The sequence below is a fragment of the Mastigoproctus giganteus genome, chromosome 3, assembly GCF_048544385.1.
Source record: "Mastigoproctus giganteus isolate SK-2022 chromosome 3, ASM4854438v1, whole genome shotgun sequence".
In the NCBI taxonomy this organism is placed as follows: domain Eukaryota; kingdom Metazoa; phylum Arthropoda; class Arachnida; order Uropygi; family Thelyphonidae; genus Mastigoproctus; species Mastigoproctus giganteus.
The window spans coordinates 176,071,278-176,095,583 of NC_143577.1; the positions used below are offsets into that span (position 1 = coordinate 176,071,278).

General features: G+C 37.2%; 1 protein-coding gene across 1 annotated transcript in view; it reads right to left on the reverse strand.

Annotated features, from left to right (window-relative positions):
• Positions 1–10,022: 10,022 nt before the first annotated feature.
• LOC150088429 (uncharacterized) overlaps positions 10,023–24,306 on the reverse strand; it is a 132,943-nt gene continuing 118,659 nt past the window's right edge. The window contains exon 5 of the mRNA XM_090370773.1: positions 10,023–10,093. The gene's annotated coding sequence lies outside the window, so the exon portion shown is untranslated. The remainder of the gene's footprint in view (positions 10,094–24,306) is intronic.

Below are 24,306 nucleotides of genomic sequence, written 5' to 3' on the forward strand. Positions count from 1 at the left end.
CTGAATTCCTTCTGTTGGCAACTCCTAGAAAACAGATAATAATAATGACTTGCTGATGGATTTTCTTTGTTGCTTTTCTGCAGTTTTATAGTAGTAAAAGAAACACCTATTTTTCTGCTGATGTCAAGAAATTGAGAGAAGTTCCACAAGGAAGGGCATCTTGAAATTACCATTACCAGAACAGGCATTTCACAAATTGTATTAGGGACCACAGAATTTATCATTAATTAGTTTTCAAAGAACAGTTCTCTTTTTTTTGTTTCTCCTAAGATACTCTGAATCATAGAAGGCTGCAAAATATAAAAAATAAGAGATGAAAAAAGATCAGATTTCTCTGTTGCTAATTAATATTCTAATTCTTTAGCAGTTTTATCAACTAATAACTAAACATTTATGGAAGGAAAGAGATGTAATGCTATTGGTAATGCCTTTTGACGACATTAATGACTGTACAAATAACTAAGGCAATATTCCTTTGACGTGCTTCTCAAATTTCACTCCTGAATTTGTGACTAAATCAAGGTTTATTATACCTATCACCAGTAAGATTATTAAAACTGAACTACAAAGTTGAATAATCTATTTTCATCGTGAAATGTAACCCAAGTTATATCATCTGAAGGAAACTGACCAGCAGCAAAGCAACTGATATTGCTTCAACAGCATTCTCTGAAATTCTATGGAGGATGAGCAGCAACAGGAAGAAATTCCATATTCACAGTAACATCTGCACAACCTAGCAAGTATCATTAAATTTATATTCTAGATTTCATAATTACTTATCCCAGATTCTATACATATCAATGATGATTGATTTTGAAAAAAAGGTCTGTGTCTGTTTGTGGAAGAATTAGTATTTAATATTACAGAAACCTTGCATATTATATTGAAAAATTGAAAAAGAAGAGTCACCCACAGTCAAATGGAATAAGAAACTGTTTCCACTCCATGAAAGTGGCTCCCCCCAACAACGAAACTAAAAAAAAAAAAAAAAAAAAAAAATCAACATAATAATCACTGTTATTTCATTAATTTTCATGCAATTTAAAATTGCAATAGCAATTTTAATGTAATAAAAACAAACATTATTTAAGATAGGAGAGAACTATGTTTATATGAATATGAGAATTTTACTAACAAGTCTGCAAGCCAGATTTTTCTTTTTCCTTTTTTCTCAATATTCAGATAATTCTATACTTAATTTTAAAACAATGTGTAAAAAATGAAAGGAAAAAAAAAATCCAAAAAACATTCAGATGTCAAGGATTATGAACTTTTTACAGCAATCAGTGAAAATCATTATAATTGGTTTGGATTAATACCAATTATCAATCAATGGAACCAACCAAGGTCACTATAAAATGTAAATACCAAATGGGAAGTGGTGAGAGTGGTAATCACAAAGGCTACTTAGCATTTTTTGCCAAGGCATACTGTTCAAGGCTTAGACCAAAATGGATATCAAATGAAGTGAGTTTAGTGGCACAGAATTAAAATGCGCATGATTACAATTTGCAGAGGACACAGAATCTAGGAATAACTATAAATCAGTGTGCATATCAAGTTACTCAGGGCCCAATACTTCTCATAGATCCCTTAGATATGCTACAGGAGATTATGAGAAGTTTTGGATCTTGAGTACTAACAGACATATATCTAATATTGATTGAGATTAAATAACTTTAACTCTTCAAAAACTTCTACTAGATCATCAATCAATGGATGCTGCTCTTCGTGGACTAATTTTATTAGTGGAGTCCCCGAGGGTTTGGTGTTAGACCCACTATTGTTTTGCATCTTTTTTTTTTGGTAGTTGTTGGCGCATCGGCTTCTGTGGCCAAAATGCACCTCCCAAGGTTTTTGCAGTACTTTGATCCAAGCCCGAGGTGGGATTCAAAACTGCGATCTTTGGGTTGCCAGGCAGGCACTTTACCCACCCGGCTAGCCCGGTTGGCTTTTTTTTTTTTTTTTTTTAAGAAAACCCCAAACACAACAGGTATTAGAACCTATAGTACTTAGTACCGTGCTTGGGTTGGAGGTTGAGAAGACTAAAGATATTTGTTGAAATTAGACTTGAACTTCTGTAGACTGTAATTTTCAGGAAATACGTATGAAGGAAGGTTGTTCCAGAAAACAGCAGTTGAATGAATAAACGAGGAAGATGAAAAGCTGATTCTGTGAGTTTGAAGTTAAACAGTAAATGGATGTTGGCTGGTTGCAGCACATTCAGACTTTTTTGAAGGAGAGAGAGAGCAGGAATTATAGAAGCCAATTCAGAAGAACAGTGCCCATGGAAGTATCTGTAGAAAAGGCATGCAGCAGAAACAGTACGTCTATGAGACAGCAAGTGAAGAGACTCTGTTAAAGAAGAGTCATTAATTAATTTAACTGCTCTCTTCTGAATGGAATCTAGAAGCCTGAGAGAGGTTTTTGGGGCACTGCTGCAGACGTGGGAACAATATTCCATGGTAGGGCGAATTTGCGATTTGTACAGAGTGAGCAGCTGTTTGGAAGAAAAGTAACACCGAGAGCGAAAGAGAAAACCAAGTTTTTTAGATGCAGAGTAAGCAATATTTGTAATGTACTTGTGCCAAGAGAGATTAGAAGTCAGGATAATCCCCAAAAGAGATATATCATTTTGCCTAGAAATCAGAGTGTCACCAAAGATAAGCATAGGAGCAGAAGAATCCTTTTTGCCAGATATAAGAGAAGACTAAGTTTTAGAAGGATTGAAATCAATTAAGTCGTCTTTGCCCACTGGAGAATTACCTGGAGATTGGCATTTAAGGAATTGGTAGCAGATATTTGAGAAGTTGAAGCTAATTGCACAGGGCAAGGTTTCTCAAAATGGAAAGTGGAATGCAATGTGCTATCAACAGCAAAATTATGGATAGGATTTCCAGTCAATGGAAGAAGGTCATTAATATACAAGAGGTAAAGAGTGGGGGAAAGAACCGAACCTTTGGTGACACCAGCATTAATCGAGAAGTTAGAAGACAGAGAGCCATCTACCATCCCATCACCCTCAGTGATCAATCAGAGAGAAAGCTGGATAACCAATTACTAAAAACAGTTGGCAAACCATAAGATGGAAGCTTGTTTAGAAGACCTTTATGCCAAACACGATCGAAAGCCTTTGAGATGTCAAAAGCAACTGCTTGTGTTTCACCAAACTTTTCCATTGAATTTGTCCATTAATGTGTAACGTAAGACAGAATATCACCATTGGAACGACACCAACAGAATTCATACTGGCGATCGTTGATCAGATGGAAGATTTCTAGGTAGTTTAAGAGTAGGCAGTTATTTGATTTCTCCATTACTTTAGAAAGAGCAGAAGTAATTGCAATGGGATGATGATTGGATGGGAGGGATTTGTCATTCTTTTGAGGAACTGACAGGATATGAGCAAATTTCCATGTATGATCAAAAATACAGTAAGTTCGGAAGCACAGGTTTTGAGAACAAGTGGAGAAATACCATCAGGACCTGGAGCTTTCTTAGCATCGAGATTTGTCAAAATCCTTCTGACATCCTTTTGACGGAAGACCACAGGAGGCATTGAATGGAGCGTGTTGGGAATGGTGGGAGGTGTTTGGAAGAAAAATGGGATGCTAGCAGGTCAGCTCTATTCTTGGCTGAAGTGTCAACAGAACCATCTGGTTTTGACAGAGGTGGGAGCAGAGATGGGCAAAAGTTGTGGCTAAAGCTTTGTCACGAGACCAGAATGCTTGGCTACAATTAGGGCAAGGAGCAAATTTTCTACTCTTAGACTGTTCAAAATCTAGTTTGGACTGATTAATAACTGCTTTACAATTGTTGCGAGCTTTTGTGTAGGCAGAAATAATATTGAAGAACTGGAAACAAGCCAATTACAATATGCAACGTTCTTTTCTTGAACAGCCTTAGCACATTTATTGGAAAACCAAGGTTTAGATAAAGGACGAGATTTTAAAGTGGAGTGTGGAATAAAGGATTGCATTCCTACAAGAATAATTTCACTGACACGATCTTAGAAAATGTTGACATTAGAAGTTTTGGAAACAGTAATCCAATCAAGGAAAAGAAGAAAATAAATCTCGAAGGTCATCCCATTTTGTATTCATGTAATGCAAAACAACACGAGATTGGGAATAGCCTGAGATAAAGGCTTCATTGGAGAAGAGAGTTGTGATTTGGAGTGCCTAATGGATTTCGACCGTGTACTTAGAAGGGTTGTTGGTGAGAAAAAGATTAAGTGATGGTTAGGATTGTCCTGTATTCTTGTAAGTAAATGAATGATCTGTGCAAGGTCATTAGTAATTGCAAAAGCCTCAGCATCTCGACCAGCTGGGTCGGTGTGACTAGAAAACGGAACCAGCTGGAGTTGTGAACATTAAAATCACCAAGGAAAATTACCTCGCTGTTAAGAAAGTTGGACTGAAGAAAGTCAAGTTGCAAAGAGAGGAAGTCAAAGAGCTCCAAGTGATTAGTGGATTTGGGAGAACGGTAGAGACAACAGATATATTTGACACAATGATGTAGAGAGATTTTAAGCCAGAGAAGATCGAAAAGAGGAGATTCGAAATTACCAAATCTCTGACACGGAATATCAGAACAGACATATGCATAAGTACCACATTTGAGGTGAAAGGAATCACACAGCGAATAATTTGGGCAACTGAAATGGGCAGTGGTTGAATCAACCAATAACTGAGATTCTGTCAGAAAAAGTACACGGGGTTTGGCAGACTGCAAGTGGAAATGGACATTGCTGAGATTAGAACTGAGACCACATATATTTGTGAAATGAACTAGGAAGTGTTTGGGAGGTTTAGATCTTTTCGTAGATAAGTTTACTCTTTTCATCATCATCATCATCCATTTTCAATCCACTGCAGGATGAAGGCCTCTCCAGCAACTTTCCAGTTCCTTCTGTTTTGAGCACTGGCCATCCATTTACTACCCACAAACTCGTGAATTTCATCTATCCATCTCTGCCTTTGTCTTCCAGGTTTTCTTCTAGCTCCTCTTGGATACCATTCTGTTATTTTCTTAGTCCATCTGTCATCATGTCTTCGAGCTATGTGTTCTGCCCAAGACCATTGTAGTTCTTTAGTTTTCATAAGAATGTCCTTTACTTGAGTTTACTGCCTAATCCACGTGTTTCTCTTCTTATCTAACAGTCTGATTCCCAATATGATTCGTTCCATTCTTCGCTGTGTAGTCCTCAGCCTCTCTTCCATTCTTTTGGTGAGTGCCCAAGTTTCATTTCCATAAGTCATGGTGGGGAGTATACATCGGTTCATTATTTTATGTTTCAGACAAACTGGGATATTGCTCTTCAGTATGTGACTATATTTCCTGAATGCTATCCATCTAAAATTTATTCTTCTCTTGACTTCCAGCCATTTATCATTATTACAGCTAATAACTTGTCCCAGATAAGTATACGACTCCACTTTTTCAATTACTGCTCCTTCAATCATTATTTCCCTTTCTGTGGCATACTTGTTCATTATTACTTTTGCTTTAGCCATTTTCATCTTTAGTCCAAAATCCTTACTAGCTGTGCATAACTGATTAAGATTTTCCTCTAATTCTTTGGGATCGTGGCTTATGACCACAATGTCATCTGCAAATCGTAAATGGTTTAGGTACTCTCCGTTCACATTGACTCCTTTCTGCGACCAGTCTAATCTTCTGAAAGCTTCCTCAAGGGCAGCAGTAAACAGCTTCGGAGATATTGTGTCTCCTTGTCGAACTCCTTTCTCAATTTTAAATTTCCTACTGTCTTTGTCTAGTCTAATAAAGGAGGTAGCACACTCATATATTTTCTTCAAAATCATAATATATGGGGTATCAATGCCTTGTCTTTCCAGTGCCCGAAACATTGCCTTATGCTGTATGGAGTCAAATGCCTTTTCATAATCCACAAATGCCAGGCATAATGGTGTTTTATATTCATTTGCTTTCTCCATTAGCTGTGATATTACCTGAAGGTGATCCATAGTTGAGAATCCTGTCCTAAAGCCAGCTTGCTCTTTCGGTTGATTCTCATCAAGTATTCTTTCTAATCTGTTAGTAATGACCCTTGTGAACAACTTGTAGATGTGGGATAACAAGCTAATTGTTCTATAATTTCCAATTTCTGATTAATCTCCTTTCTTATGCAGCAAAACTATGATTGCATTATTCCACTGCTTAGGCGTCACACCTTTTCTAATGCACTTTGTGAAGAGCCTTGCCAGTTTTTGTGTTATGTCTCTTCCTCCCAATTTTAACAACTCTACAGTAACTTCATCTTCCCCTGGGGCTTTCTGATTCTTCATTTTCTTCAATGCATGTTCTACCTCATCAGGAAGAATATCGGGTATGTCGTATGTGTTGCTACTTTGCAATCCATCTTCCCCACTGCTGGCATCATTCCCTTGCTCCTTGTATAATTCTCTATAGTAGTCTTCTGCTATTTGAATTATGCCTTCTCTGCTGTTTATAAGTACACCATCGCTATTCTTCAGTTTCAGTGTCATTTGTTTTTCTGTATTACTGCTCATGGCTGCTGATTTAAATCCTTTGTTTTCCCTTAATGCTTGTTCTACTTTTCTTGTGTTAAATCTTCTTATGTCCTCTCTGAGTCTCTTTGTAATGGCTTTGCATAACTCAGTATACTCAATTTTCTCCCTGTCAGTGTTTTTCTTGCTTTTCATTTGTCATCTTCAGTTCATCATGACAAGTGTTTCTTGACTAATTTTTTCTTCTTTGGATTTCTTTTTCCCTATAGGTTTCTTGGGCTTTATCACTTTCAAAAAGTTGTAATATTTCTCGTTGATATCTTGGTCCTGAGCAGTCTGCAGAAGCTCAAACTTGTTCTTAAGTTCCAGTACATACTGCTTTTTCTCCTCTTCTGTTATCTCAAAGATCTTTGTATTATTTACTCGAGTCAGTTTTTTCCTTTCCTTTCCTACATCTATATCAAGTGTACATCTTACCATTCTGTGATCACTTCCAACATTTACCTTATTCAGGACGGTAACATCATTCACAATATATCTTCTGTTAGTGAGGATGAAGTCGATTTCATTAGTAGTTAATCCATTCGGACTTTTCCATGTCCACTTTCTGTTCACCCTTTTTTTGAAAAAAGTGTTCATTACTGACAGTCCTTGAGATTCTGCAAATTCCACAAGTCTTTCACCTCTTTCATTTCTTTCACCAATTCCAAAATTTCCTATAGTTCCCCTTTCTGCGCTGTTTTGTCTTTTTCCAACCTTAGCATTGAAGTCTCCCATAATAATAGTGTAGTGGGTTTTCTGCTCATCTAGAAGACGCTCAATTTCGGTGTACATTTCTTCAACCTCTTCATCATCATGGCTCGATGTTGGTGTATAAATCATTATAATCTTTAGCTTGTACCTCTTTACTCAAGAAATCTTGACTATTAGTCTTGACACCCTTGGTGATGTACTTTTGAATTCCAAAATGTTGTTTTTAAAATCTTTATGGACCAGAAACCCAACTCCACCTTCACTCCTTTCACTGTTTCCATTGGTGTACAGCAGATTTCCACTTGATAAACTTATAAGTGATTCATTTCTTCTTCTTGTTTCAGCCAAACCAATGATATTCCAATTAACATTTTCTAATTCCTTTTCCAGCTCTAATATCCTGTCTTCACCAATGAGTGATCTTACGTTATAACAGGCCAGGTTCAGTTTCTGTGCATGGCAGCCTGGTCGTACCCAGAGATTCTTAGCACCCTCTGCTTCCACTCTGATCCTCTCGCTGCCGTAAGAGGGAGAGTGAAAGCTGCTGGGGACTGAGGGCCATTTATTTCGTCGTGCTGTCATATGCTGGAGGGTTTGGTCTTTCCTCTTCACGCTGACCAGGCATCTTGAAGAGAACCACTCTACACGTTCGTTGCCACCTAAGTGACGTAACAGGGCTTACCATCGAGAAGGCGTGCACGAGTGGATTTTAGGGAGGCAGGCCAACCGGACTTCTCCTAAATCTTCTGTAATAGAGAGATATTGGATCCATCAGTGTTTTAGGCTGAGTGTCTGATAACACACAGGATACCTGTTCCCCTCTATGCCCCTTTTACTCTATTAGTTTGACAATTCATGGTGTATTCAATAGTAAGAAAAAGTTGGAGGGGTGAACATGCTGTATGAAGTAATGAAATTTTTGGATGATAAGAACACATGATAAGAATATACCCAGATCCTTGGCATAACATGGCCTCTACAATGCCCCATGCATACACACTACTTGGACTCCCCTCCAGTCACTATCTGGCAGAGTATAGGTAGCAAGATTATACACTAGCTGATCCAGAAGCCTCCTAAAGATTTACCAATAGGTTCGGTCTGGCGTACTAACTAGTGGCCAGCCTGCGAACACCGTTTTAGAGCTGTACCCTCGAAATGTAAGGAAGGTTGGATCTCGCCATGATGTTCATCATAACCTCAAAAGTAATCAGTCATACTGCATGATGGAAGAGATGGGGAAGGGTTGACCGGAACTTAGCTCTGGAGACTAAACATGGGTTTCACCACTTCTTTATCAATGATATCGATGAAGGTATATCAGGTTTAATGTCCAAGCATTCAGATGGTACAAAGGTTGGCAAGGTTGTTAATGACAGTAATGGCAATGTGCTAGTGCAATAGGATCTAGATAGTTTAGGCAGATCAGCTGAGAAGTGGCAACTGAAGTTTAATATTGACAAATGCAGAGTACTGCATATAGGTAGAAGTAACCCCAGCTACACTTAGGGTGGTAGAAAATGAAAAAGACCTGAGAGTAATTGTGCAGTCAGATACAAAGTTTTCTGAGCAGTGCAGACAGGCTGCTAGAGCAGGTCATCTGGTATTGTCAATGATATATAGGAACTGTGCTAGTAGGGAAAAGGAGGTGATTATCCCTTTATATAAGGCAATGGTCAGGCCATGCCTTGAGTACTGCATACAGGTGTCTGGAGGCCTCATTTTAGGAAGGATATATAGAGTTGCTAGAACAAGTACAGAGAAGGGCAACAAGAATGGTGAGGGGAACGAAAAAAGGCTTTTACCAAGAAAGGCTTAAGTTCTGCAAATTGCAGCAGCTGGAGACTAGGCACCTGCAAGGTGAGGTGAGGTGATCTGACTGAGGTGTATAAGGCCTTGAATTGGGCTGAGCAGGCTCAATAATGATGGGATTCTTCCTCTTTCTCAGATTACAAACCTGATGGGACATAAATTCAAATTGAGGAAAGCGTTTTTTTTTTTTTTTTTTGGCCAATGCTACATAAACTTTCTTTCTTGCATCACATGCCTTTACTGCTACTACTTTTCAATTTCGTTACTCTGCTCCACTTCTAACCAATTTTTTAAGGAAACCTGTCAGAGGTTGTCACCATATTACCAGTCTATTTCAATGTTTACCCAAAGATTTAACTGGCTTTCTGCATGTTCTGCTTTACTAATACTGTTGTTTATTTCATATTTAGTCTATCCTTGAGTGCTAACAGACATTATCTAATACTGATTAGGATTAAAGCATGAAATATACCAATTTTGTTGTTTAGTCTACAATGTAAATTTTCTTTCTCTCCCAACTTTCGTAAGTTCTGTTTTTGCCTAACTAATTTTCATGCTAAATTCTCTACAACCTTTAACTATTTCATTCAGAGATTCTTCAAGATCTTGCAGGCTGCTTTTTTAACAACACAATATTAACATATTAGAATAATAAAATTTTTACATCTTCCATACTAAACAACAATAAGATATATGAATCATTCCTTATTTTTAGAAATCATTATTTTAGAATAATTTTTAACAGTTTTGTCCTTTCACATGTAAAATAGTAAAATGCAAAATTGCAGGTCAATAGGATAATATTAAAACATGCTTCAACTAAATTGAATTTTAGTGACAAAAGGTATAATCATAGTCTAATTGTGGAGATATATATTTAATCAAAAAAGCGTACAGACATTAAGAATTTTTAACGGTGTTTTTTAAAATAAAATGATCCACTTACACATTTATAACAATTTTTATCATTAGTACTCTTTACCCATTGCATTCTTCTTTGCTGTTGGATATTTTCTGTGATAATTCTGAATGACCTAAGTAAAGGTTAAAAAAAATCAGTAATACAAATTTTTTTCGAGATGTGTCCTTATTAAAAAATAAATAATAACTAATTTAGGTAACCAAACGTACCTGTAACAAAAATTATTTTTGAACTTCATTCCTTATTTTGTTATTGTATTCCTCCATCAACTTGCCACCTCTTTCAGCAGTATCATTCACACTCTTCAAAAGAAGAAATGATTTTCTTGCCTCTTTGATAGTTTTCTTGAAGTTCCCACGAAGACGGATCCATATGTAAAAATTCAGTGGGTATTCTAAACCTCTTAAATAAATTAAGTGAATTCTGGAATAATAAATCTGTGGGTGCATCTATAGAAATGAACTTGGTTATATCTTCTTGATTTAATATTATATTCTAAATTTCTTGTTCTCCATCATCTTCATCATCCAGATTTTCTTTCACTATTTTGGTAACCATTTGTTGTTTTTCATCCATTCCAATTTTGTTGTCAAATAATGAAAATGCAAGCACATTCTGGATTCAGATACCACAAGTGGTTCAAAAACTTTTTTCATTGCCCTTTTGGTGACTTCTTTGTTTAATTTTTTAAACTTGTGTAAATTTGTCAAAAAAAAAAATCAAACTTTTGTGTAACAATGTACTGTTGTAACAGTGTTAAAGATGTGTTTTTCTAAGAAAAACACATCTCCGTGACTGCTTTAATTTCATTTTTCTTTAGTTCAAATTGATCATGAAATAAAAAAAAAATATTCAAGTAGCAGATGCACTTCACTATTCACCTTGTCAACTTTTGTTGCAGCAAAACTGCCAATCCACTGATGCCTGGTAATCGATGCTGTGGTATCAAAACAAAAATCCTTGAACTGTATCAGTCAAACCCCACTTTTTTAAAGTGCCAAATATGGCACATAATCAAAGAGAGGTGCATACTTCTGTTCCTTGGGATTATGCAATAGCAGGCTCCTAATAATTGTTCTAAATCATAAACCCTTGGCAATCATGAGTAGCCAATCGACATTCTTATTTCCCAAAATATCAGGCAATATCTTTGAATCCCAATGACAAACTATAAAATCAGAGTTCATTTCCACCGATTTTATTGATAAATACCTCCCTGCTTATAATCTTTCTCTGCTTCTTTTAATAGATGATGATTAATTACATATTCATTGGGATTCAACAAGATGGCATCCACGCAAGTGTTAAAACGCGAACACCTACTTTGTCACTAATTCTACATCTATACAGAGCTGCTGTAAGGCATTGAGTTATAATATTTTTTCTTGCTCTAAAAAACTTAATAAACCACAATGAAACTTGTTTACACAATGATAACACGTGTCACATTGATCCTGGAACTATGTTTCAAGGCTTCAATGTCAGTGCAACAAGTGTTTCTGATATCAAACCCATTTGAAATTCTGCAGTTTTTCATAACTGATAGGTGCAAAATTGGAGAAAATTACTTTAAAACTCTCCAAAAAATTTAACACATATAAATAAGGACCACCCTTATGTGCAGCCCTGGTCACCAAATTTAACCTAAAACCATTTTCCAATACCTCCTTCAATCTTCAACTGCAAATGTGTAATTTTTATACATCTTTATTCCCTTAAAAGATTATTCTTTAAGATATTTTTCTAAAATTTGAAAGAAGAGATTTCTAGGTACTTTATCATATTCTTCTGCAAGCTCAATAAATCATAAATACAGCTTACATTCCCATAACCTTTCTGTAATTTGTGTTAGTGTTAATTTGATCCTAGCATCCCCTGTTTGGCCTAAAACTTCACTGTTCTTACTCAAGGTTATGAAATAATACTTGTAGCCCTCTACTCTGAGATTCTGTAGAGATTACCTGGTATACTTAAAAGTAAAATTCCTCTAGGTTACACATTTGCTTTTTATGAGGGAGTTATAAAGACAGACTAATTTTATTAAACTAAATGGAGAATGATTATCATTACTCTGCATTTTGAAAAAAATTCACTGATGTTTTCTCAGAAAAGGATGTTGTCTGAATCATTTTCTAATGCTGATTTCACAAATGACTTCTGTTTGTTTCCAAAAATCACAAAATAAAATAAATTTTTCACAAATTTTTATTAATTTTGGCAGAATTTGTGCAATGAAATTACAACAAAATGCTACTTTCAACATACTTTTATATTTAAATATATTTTGAAAACACTATTAAAAAGGGCAGTGTGGTAAAAAGTCTGCTACACACTTGCTTCTCATTTTAAAAACCGATCTATGAATCATAAATTTTAATTTATGATTCATAGATCATAAAATTTTGATGAGGGACTGTAAACCTGGGGGTAATTGTGCAGTCAGATATGAAGTTTGTTGAGCAGTGCAGATGGTCTGCCAGAGCAGGCCATGGAGTCTTGTCAATGATATATAGGAATATTCAGCCATCATGTTAACATTCCACCTCTATTGGTACCTCATACCTGTGTCTTTAATGTCCTGGTGACCTCTCACCCTGTTCTTCACTAGCACTTCCTAGAGTTTCTGGGAAGTAGCTGATGCAGAAGTGTAAAAAAAGTACCTTGACACTCAACATTGCAGCCCAGCTTCTTGAAGTTTGCCAACATATTTTTAAACTATATTCTTATAGTCTGCACCTTTGTTGTTCCCTAAGAAGTTTTGAACAACAGACTTGAAGCTGATCCATGCCTGTTTTTTTCTTTTATTCATATTTTCCATAAAATGTCAGTTCCTCATCAGTTTGTGAAGTTGAGGTCCAATAAAAATACCTTGTTTTAGCTTCTTTTGGGTGACTGATGGAATTTACATCAAAGGTAGTTGAAACAGGGACCTTCCTGAGGTAAAGCTTTCAAAAACTGTTTCATCAAACCCAGTCTGATGTGTAAAGGTGAAAGGAGGACAGTTTTAGGGTGTACCAGTGGTTTATGAACTATGTTCTTTGATCCAGGCAACAAACTACCGTCTTTGGACAGACCTTAACATCTCAGTGCTTACTCCTTGCCCGACTGACCCACTCTCACAAAAAAGCAAGACATTTTTGTGTAATCAGATTGCTGTCCAAGTAACATGCCTATCACTTTAGAGTCAACATTGACCAACCAACAAACCAACCATGTTCTTCATACTTAATATTATTCTACAACTTCAAGTTCTCAAATGTTTCTTTCAAATGCGCATAGCAAGCTACTGGAATTGACCAATATTTATTTCTATTGTAGAGCAACATACCTTTGAGACTCCTCTTTGATGATTCAATGAAAAGTCTCCACTATGTAGGATTGTAAATAAATCCTAAACAGCTTAATTAAGCCATGTATATTACTGCACAAAATCATAGAATCATCCTCAGAAAAGTAGGGAACTAGTTCTCATTCTGTGTTTACACAATGAGAAAAATGCTACATGTGCTAGAAGATTTTTTTGACAAGTCTAGAATCAAGTGCTGTAGATTCCTTTGGTAAATTTAAATCTCTTACTAGATCACTGAGTTCATGCTGTGAAAACAGTTGAGGGCTGGACTCAATATCTCCAGGCTTGTAGATTTTAGTTTCATCTTCAGAAGCTTCACTTTCAGCACTTTCTGCTGATAAATTCTCCAATATAAGTGGAGGGAATGGAACCAGAAGGTTATCTTCTATGTGGGACTGGTCTAATGGCAGATGGAATATTCTTCTGTGCTCTTCTTACTCTTTGCATTGTATATATCTACATTAACTAAGCAAAAGTAACAGTCATCACAGTGGCTTGCAGGCTCCTGCCAAATAATGGGAACTGCAAATGGCATGGCCTTAACATTTTTCCACAATCTTAAGGCTTTAACACTGGTTCGGCAAACTTTATGTGGAGCCTATTGGTTGTCGAGTTTCACTCTAAAATAGGCACAGTACACCATTTTTTTTTTACAAATTCTGTAATATCTTGTCTTTGTTTGAGGGCTACATAACTTCCATAAATATAAAAAAAAAAATAAGTTTGGATTGTTCAAACACTTGCATGAAGATATTTTACTCACTTTTCAGCACAAATTTGACACGATATCCTCAAAAATAAACTGAGCTCACACTGATAAACACTGCTGCAATGACTTCTTAAGGTAAAGAAGTGACTGAAGCCAGTGTTGCCAACAAAGATATTTAGTTTACAAATTCCCAGCATTTACTCTTAACTTAATACATTCAATAATAGAGCTTATGACATCAACTGAAGTGATTTATGAAAAAACGGTATGTGATAGAAAAAATGAATAACATTTCTGAAATCACCGTGAAAAATTGAGTTAAAAAAGCCTATTAGTTTACAAACATTGAAAACCATGCTGAGTGGTGTTATTAATGAAAAATATATGCATATTGATCTCTAACATTTTTTTTTGTCTTTGTAGGCCTGAAATAATTTTTGAAAAACAGAATCAAACTTGAACATGGATAACATACTTACAAAGAAAATGATGAATGAACAGCAAGCAAATATGAAATTCTGTGTCTGACTGAACAAAACACCTTTTGCAAAAAGTCTATGAGGAATCTGCTGCACCCAGATCCACATTATTTGAACAACTTTTGGAACCAGCAAAGAAAGTGAACTCATTTCAGGATGTATAACATCAATAATTGATGTGACTATTGGTACTGGTACCAATAGTCACAGGTGAATTATAATCAGAAAACTTGTAGTGTAGAGGTCTTGGTATTAATTAAGGCAAAGCATTTTGAAAGACTATTTAAGAATGTGTTTTTTCAAGTTGGATTCTTTGGTTTTTTACTGACGGACAAAGGCAGATTAGAGCTGACATTGGGTTCACCTCAAAAATATCTGTCAACATCAGTAAAATGATTTTTTTAAACAGACCTGAAGATGAGTCCTGGCTCCACCACTACAATCCTGAATCAAAGAAACAGTTCACAGTGGAAATGTAGCAGGTATCTCTATCCCTAAAGATGGCAAAGTCAATTAAGTCTGCTGGAAAGCATGTGATCACCTTTTTTGCTATGAAGGCAGTTACATTTATACTTTGGAAAAATACTGTTGGGGAGGGCGCTGGGGTCACGAAGGTTAACAGATAGAGAATTTTTGGCTGCTGAAAACGGATACGTTTTCATTTAATTAACATATTGCATTGTGTTCTACAAAGATATTAAATTATTATTTAATTTTTTAAAAATTAAATTTATTTTTAAAAATTTAACTAGTGATTTTTATAAGTTTGACTCTACTCGTACTGTGTTGGCACCAATATTGTTGAACTTGCCGCCACTGTTGTAGTATACTAGATCGGTACAAAATAGCGTAACGTATATCTCAAACTGATAGTGTAACATATATCTAGGGCCTCCGTAGCCGAATGGTCAGGAGCTGGAGTGCATAGCACACGCTCTTTGAGTAGACCGGGGTTCACGTCCCTGACTGCTGAATACGGTCGATCTGCCAACTCGCACTGGACCAGCGTGGCAGATTATGGTCCATTTCCCTCAGCATGAATTGTTGAGGAGGCTTCCATCCTGCAGTGGGTTGATAATGGCTGCACTTTACCTTTTTTTTTTTATATCTGGAACTGACAGCGTAACGTATAACATAAAACTAGACAGCATAATACATAGCACTATATTGGGAATATGTTAGTGTACTATAGTATTATCAATTAATCAATAAAATTTATTAATCTTATAAATTTAATTATTAATTAAATTGTATTTAAATGGAAATCACAACAGACTAGGCTGTGAAGCAACATGCACAGATTAGCAGGAGTGCTGTGGCTTGGGGGGAGAAACGAAAGGAATGATTCTTTAATGCATCACAGTCTCAAAAAAATGTGTAAAATGTTTGTGGACCTTACAGGAACAGGACATGTTCTAGCCAAGGAGGATCTAGCTAGGTGCGTAAGAGTGGCAAGAAAATAGGTGCCAACTCAGCGTTTTGATGGACATCTATGAGAGTTTGAGGTGTAGGGTAGATGCCCTCAAAGAAATTAATATGAGGGGGGCCCATCAGGCTCTCAGTGGCCCAACTCAATGACAGAGCTCAATCCTGTGCATCAGACAACACAGCGGCAACCTCCAATACAGAATGCGCTGGTCCACAAGAACTAGTTAATGTTAGTGACTCTATTGTCAGAGAGATGGGGAATTTATTACGCAAAAAGGGTAGGTGGAACAGGACTAGGGTATGTCTGCCAGGGGCAAAAGTTGACAATGTTGTAGAGCAGATATCATCTTTTAAGGGCACAAAAGGTGATACTGTTGTAAACATTGGTACTAATGACATTAAGAGTAAGCGATCTGCAGATTTACTTGACAAGTGCAGGTCAATGTTGAAAAAAAGTCGCGAGTTAGGGTTAAATTTGAAGGTGTCTGCAATTCTTCCCAGACACGATAGGAGGGAGTATATGATGAGAGCCTTGTCAATCAATTTGGCCCTGGAGGGATTGTGCAAGACTCATGGGGTAGAATTTTTTTTAGCATAGTCTGTGCTTGTTAACAGGAGAGACTGTTTCTACAGGGATGGAGGTGATGGTAATCTTAGGTGGGTCGGAAAACTGCTAGATTGGGGGGGGGGATTCACAGACTAAAAGATTAACAGTAGCCGCAGTCAGAAGTGATAGTGATTCTTGCACTGCTTCTATTCTAATGAGCAGCAGCCTAGAAAGCAAGTTGCTGGGAGTCATCATGGAACAAGTAAATACATGGTCTGTGTTAGGGTAACTAAGAGTACGAACAGGTGCATGAATACTTGCATGTACACCAATGCTAGAAGATCTGATGAATTTGAACTTGACCAGCACTTAAAGTTTAATGAATTTTTGGTGCTGGTCAAGACATCAAAGGTGGATATTGTTGAGATATCAGAGATGTGGTGTCACACAGATATAAGCAGTGCAGAATTGAAATTTGGGGAGTACAATGTGTACAGAAAGGACAGGCAAGACAGGAAGGGAGGAGGTGTTATGCTGTTAGTTAAGAAACACAAAATCTAAGGAAGTGCATCCAATTGACATTGTTGGACAATGCAATTTTGAGTCAGTGTGGTGTGATCATAAGCACCGAGAAAGGGAAAACGAGTAAGAGGTGTGTGTTATAGGCCCAATGACTCTGAATATAATGAACAATTGTGCAGAGAAACAAGAGTGGGCCAGCAAATCAGAATGTCTTATAATGGGGGATTTTAATTTTCCAGATATTAACTGGAACTTGTGGAATGGTCACTCGCAGACTAGCAAGGCTTTTGTGGATTTATTGGATGACTGTTTTCAACAGCAACATGTTCGAGATGCTACCAGAGGGAGTATGATATGGTTATCAGCAGTGATTATTCATGCATTAATAATTTGCAGATAAAGGAAAAACTGGGTAAGGGTGATCAGTGTTCTGATGTGGGATTTACTTAAAGATGTAACTGCCATCAAGGGTAAAGGGAAGGGTTTTTGTTTTCATAAAGGTCACTACAGTGGTCTCAGACAGTTTTTATATTCTATACAGTGGGCTCAATTGACAATGTTACTAATGGTGAATTCAGGATGGTAAACCTTCAGAGACTTTATCTGGGAGGCTACTAGGCTTTTCATAATAACTAAGAAATATTGTTCAAGGTTTAGGGCTAAATGGATGTCAGATGAATTAATGAAGCTCATGGCAGAGAAGAAAAAAGCCACGGTGCATATAAATTATCAGGCGACATAGAAGCCTATGGCAAATATAAGGTAGTCTGTAATCAAGTCACAAAAGAGGTTAGGCAGGTGAAGGCAGATTACAAGAAATCTTTGGCAAAGGATGCAAATTAAAACAACAAAGACTTCTTATGTAAACTCTAGAAGGAAGGGGATGAATCAGATCGGTTCACTTAACATTGATTTTTCAATTATTGATGAACCTGCTCAGATAGCTGATAAACAATGAAACAATGAGTATTTTGCATCAACGTTCACACATAAGGAGTTATTTAAGCAGGGGAATGCTAGAAGCTTATCAATCTCTAACAGAGAGCTAAGTGATTTTGTAATAACTGAGAGCAAAGTGGAGGAGAAATTGTTGAAGTTAAACATAAGGAAGGCACCTGGGGTGGATGGGATCAATCCAGTTATATTAAAGGAGGCAGCAAAGGAATTAAGCAAACACTGAACCATAATTATGAGAGCTTCCTTGGACTCAGGGGAGAACCCATGGACTGGAGATGTGCAAGTGTATCCCCAATTCACAAAGGGCAGATTACGAGAAATCTTTGGCAAAGGATGCAAAGAAAAACAACAAAGACTTCTTATGTAAACTCTAGAAGGAAGGGTAAAAATCAGATCGGTCCACTTAACGTAGATTGTTTAATTAATGATGAACCTGCTCAGGTAGCTGATAAACAATGTGTATTTTGCATTAACATTCACACATAAGGAGTTATTCTAGCAGGGGAATGCCAGAAGCTTATCAATCTCTAACAGAGAGCTAAGTGATTTTGTAATAACTGAGAGCAAAGTGGAGGAGAAATTGTTGAAGTTAAACATGAGGAAGGCACCTGGTGGATGGGATCAATCCAGTTATATTAAAGGAGGCAGCAAAGGAAGTAAGCAAAACCTTTGTCATAATTATGAGAGCTTCCTTGGACTCGGGGAGGACCCATGGACTGGAGATGTGCAAATGTATCATCAATTCACAAAGTGTAATAACTGAGAGCAAAGTGGAGGAGAAATTGTTGAAGTTAAACATGAGGAAGGCATCTGGTGGATGGGATCAATCCAGTTATATTAAAGGAGGCAGCAAAGGAAGTAAGCAAAACCTTTGCCATAATTATGAGAGCTTCCTTGGACTCAGGGGAGGACCCATGGACTGGAGATGTGCAAATGTATCATCAATTCACAAAGGGGATGTAAAGGGTGATAAAAATAATTATAGACCTGTTAGCTTAACTTCTGATCTGGGGAAAATAACGGAGTCATTGGTTAAAGATAAGGCCGCCGTAGCCAAGTGGTCAGGCACATGGGTGTATAAGTACACGTGCTTTGAGTGACCTGGGTTCAAGTCTGTGACTGCTGAATATGGTGCTGTTTCTTGTATTCTCTCTACCTTGTGAACTCCTCTGACTGTGTGGTTGTCCCGGAGTATAAACAGAAAATTTATTTATTTATTTTAAAGAGGTGATACAAGATCACCTAGACAAGACTGCAGTAATAGTTCAGACACAGCATGGTTTTGTTAAGGGAAGTCTTGTCTGACCAACTTGTTTGGATACTACGATGTGGTCATAAAGGAACTGGATGCAAAAATTAATTTTGATATCACATACTTGGATTTCAGGAAAGTTTTTGATAGTGTTGCACATAGAAGACTGCTATACAAATTGGAGAGGTATGGCATTAAGGGGAAATTGCTACAATGGATAAAGGGATGGTTGAGTGGGAGATGATAGAGAGTGGTAATCAAGGGACACTGCTCTTCATGGACTAACATTATTAGTGGAGTTTCTCAGGGTTCAGTGCTGGGCTCATTGTTGTTTTGTGTATTCATCAATGATATTGATGAAGGTATATCAGGCTTAATGTCCAAGTTTGCAGATGATACAAAGGTTGGTAGGGTTGTTAACGAACAGTAAAGACAGTATGCTACTGCAACAGGATCTAGATAAGTTGGGCAAATGGGCTGAGAAGTGGCAACTGAAGCTAAACATTAACAAATGAAAGTACTGCATATGGGTAGCAGTAACTCAAGAGAAATGTACCAACTGTGGGGTACCACACTCAGGGAAGTGGAGAATGAAAAACTTGGGGGTAATTGTGCAGTCAGATATGAAGTTTGTTGAGCAGTGCAGATGGGCTGCCAGAGCAGGTCATGGAGTCTTGGGGTCATGGACTCTCAATGATATATAGGAATTTGGCTATCAGGGACAAGGAGGTGACTATTCCGTTGTACAAGGCAATGGTCAGGCCACACCTTGAATACTGTGTACAGGCCTGGAGACTTCATTTTAGGAAGGATGTAGAGTTGCCAGAACAAGTGTAAAGAAGGGCAACAAGATTGGTGAGGGCCACAAAGGGGTGATCTTACCAAAAAAGGCTTAAGTTCTGCAAATTTCAGCACCTGGAGACTAGATTGGCAAGGTGATCTGATTGAGGTGTATAAGGTCTTGAATGGGTTGAGTAAGCTGAATGCTGATGGGATTCTTCCTCTTGCTCAGATTATGAACCCGAAGGGGCATAGATTCAAATTGAGGAAAGACAGTTGCAGAATAGAAGTGCGGAAATTTTCCTTTAGCCAGCGGGTAGTTGATTGTTGGAACAGACTTCCATCTCTTGTTATGGAAGCTGATAGCTTAAATAAATTTAAGCCTGAGCTAGACAAGCATTTGGAGTGAATGGATGGGTGAATTGGGAGATTTTTTTTTGGCTGATGCTGCATAAACTTGCTTTCTTGCATCATATGCCTAAACTAATGCTAATTATAGTGAAGTTCTAAAGAAATTTAGTCATTGAGTCAAAAAAGACTTGATTTGAGAATGTCCATATGGCCAATGCATCACAAAAATACAAGAGTGCGCACACACACAGCCTCAGTGGTTTAAGAAACACATGAGTAAAACTTCAAAACAACAGTTTGTTCCCACTCTCCCTGCAGTGCAGAATTTGCTCCTTGTGAGTGTCTTCTATTTTCTAAGCTCAAGGGTGAGCTAAGGGGTATGAACCTAAGCTTAAGGGGAAACTACTTGTAGAGGAATACAAGAGATGCCTGTGTATGATTTTGATACAAAGAGAACAAGAAAATTAATTGGAAATTCAGCATTTTGATGGACATATTTGAGTGCTTGAAGAAAATGTTTTTACCCTTGAAGGAATTAAAACGGGGACCCATCCAGTTCAGTATGCACACTTCAACATTAGAATCTACTCTCGTGCCAATATTTTATGGTGAAATAGGAAATTTGTGGAACAGGAACAATGTATGTCTGTTTAGAGCACAAATTTATCATCTTTTAGAACATTATCATATTTTAAGGGCACAAAAGGCAATATTCTTGCACATATAGGTACTTGTGATATTATGCACAAGAAATCTGAGGATTTACAGTTGCTCCCTGCTACAGTACAGTTCTAGTGTTGTTTATTATAGCACTGTATATTTTGATTCTCTAACTCCCCCCTCCTCCACTCCCCTGGAATAGTGATATTTACTTGAAATGCCTTAGGAGGAGCTGCTGACTATCAGGTGTTTGGGTGCCAGAGAGGGGCCCCATTGTAAAAGAATTAATGCTATTCAATTTGATTTCCAATAAACTGTAATTCATAGTGCATGCCTTCAAAGGTGTACTATAATCAATAAGAAATTGGCTTAATTTCTGAAAAAAAAAAAAGTTTATGACAAGGAGAAATTTTGAAAGCTGTCTGTTTATTGTTCCAAAATGTTATTTTTCATGTCCACGAGCAATTTACATCTTCGTGTCAAAGAAGAGATATAAGAATACTAGTTGATGCTATCAAGGAACTGTTAAATGGGTCAAAAAACTGTTACTTGGGTGGGGGGGGGGACAGGCAGAGACTAATTTTTTAATGGCAACCTCAAACAGAGGTGATTCTTGCAGTGCTATTCAGACATCAAGACACTGGCAGTAAATTTGATGAGTAGCCTGGAAAGCAAGATGGATGATAAAAAAAAAAACCTCGGAGGGGTCCTCATGTGAAAAGATTAATGGGTTGTGTTAGAGTTAAGAGCACACAAGTACACATACTGACGAGCTTATACATTAATGCCAGTAGCACAATAAATAAACTTTGATGAGTCTGAAGTATTGGTTAAGCCATTAAATGCACATATCAGAGTAATATTAAAAACATGGTGCTGACACAGGGATGCAGAATTTGAATAAAATGAGCATATAAACCATATACAGAAAGAATGAGGGCGTTGCTATTTATAAAGAAGTACATAAATTCTAACACAGTATACCCAATCGGCATAAGTTGCAAATGGCATTTTATTGAATTTTGGCATATGTGTTTCTGTTTTTGCCAATCTCTCAAGTTTTTCAGAAATTCAAAATTTGAGTGTGGCTTTGCAATTATTTGTGACGTCTGCGAGACTAACAGGAAACCCATTTCTGATTTATTTCAGCCTTTTTTTTTTTTTTTTCCCCTAATGAAAGATTACTTAAAACCAAGTGCAGCAAGGCTCAATATATCCTATGCTTGATTCAAATTTAAAATTTATAGTTACCTCAATCTTTTTATATAGGGCGACCTCTTCAAAATTCTCCAAATCTGCCATCTATTACTCATGGTTTAAAATGATTAAAATTATATACACTTCATTAAAATATATTTAAATGTGTCCAATCCTCTAAGCTCATGAATGACCAGACACCCCCAGGATCATAGCTGAAGGCCCTCAACATGACCCCAGACCTATCCAATTCAACATGAAACCTCGAGTAACTGAAGACATTGTGTCAAAGTTTTAAAATAAACACTGCTAAAAATCATGGAATATACGATGAATAATTCCTAAAAAACAATGATGAATGATTTACTAAAAAACCTTCCTTAAGGGACAAAACTTCGACATACTGTCGTGATCACAGGTAGGAAACAAACTGCCTAATGATAACTTTCCCCATGCTATTTACCCAGGGGTGCTCTTATGAAGAGATCTGATTGAGGTGTATAACGCCTTGAATGGATTGAGCAGGCTCAATGCTGATGGGATTCTTCCTCTTGCTCAGATTATAAACCCGAGGGAGCATACATTCAAACTGAGGAAAGACAGTTGTAGATGTGTGGAAATTTGCTTTTAGCCAGCGGGTAGTTGATTGCTGGAACAACCTTCCATCTGTTGTTGTGGAAGTTGAAAGCTTAAATAAATTCAAGGCAGAACTAGACAAACATTTGGAATGAATGGATCAGTGAAGTGGGAAGGTTTTTTTTTTTTTGGCTGATGCTGTGTAAGCTTGCTTTCTTGAATTGTGTGCCTCTATTAATAATAATATTTGGTTTTCCAAAAAATTTATTGTATTTTGATTCTCTTAACTCCTTGGGTTCATACAGTGTTCTGAATTTCCCATCTGTAAATCTCATCCTCACATGCCTCTTTTGTAGCTTCTGGCTAAAGTTCTCTTAAATCTTTGTCATTATTCATTTAAATCATATTAACATCAGGAATACCATTTAATTGTTAAAAAGAAAGCTCTATATTTAATAGTTGTCAGAAAATGAAAGATTTTTGGCTAAAAAATTACTAGATGGAATTTTAACTTTTTTTTTACATAGATGACAAATATAACTGATGGAACATATTACCATTCACATTGCGTCAACACCATCGACGGCCATCGCAATGCTTTGTTTTAATTAGACATTAGACAGTCGGATCCCCCTGGTCCATGCCAGTTCTGAGTTGGCTGTTAGTTGTCGGCCGAAACAGCCATGCCACCCGGCATGCCGCGCAGCTGAGGCATTCCACGAGAAGGCCCCGACGCTGGTCCGGGCTCAACCAGTCCATCACTGGACAGTTTCGCCCAGTCCCGGTGCAGTGCCATACCTGCTTCGGACCCCAGCCCGACCAGCCCAGTCCTCAGAGCCAATCCTTGTCTCGAGGTTACGGATCCGTCGGCAAGACGGATCCGTAAGGATTCATCTTACAAATGAATCCATTTATTTGTAAGATGAGAAAACAAATAGATGAATAGTGATCACCAGCAGCATAACCAAGGTTGAGTGAGTGGTGCTTGGTGGAAGAGGAAGCATGTACACAACACACACACAAGTTCGTGTGAATTAGATAGGAGGACATACTTCTAGGGACTCTTCCCCCGGTGCAGGTATACATAAGTGTGCCTTTGGTGATGAAAAACAGTTTCCACAAAGGAATAGTACTAAACAAAGTGAAATTGACAATGATGATCCTATATAAAATGTCACTTCTTACTGAAAAAATAAATTATTGGTCCCCAGCCCCACCCAAGGCACTCGTCATCCAACTATGGCATAGGTACACCTTCACCTATATAACATAAATTTTTTCTTGTGTAGGTTAAATATTGCATACTGCACAACTCAATCACAACAATAAAACATTATAGATTACTGTTATGGCAATTAATTAGTGCAGATGGACAGCTCATGGGTTTCTATCAGTGATATACAGGAATTTTGCCAGCGTGAACAAGGTTATTATCCCTTTGTACAAGGCAATGGTCAAACCACATTTTGAGTACTGTATGCAGGTCTTGAAGACTCATTTTAAGAAGTATGTGGATCT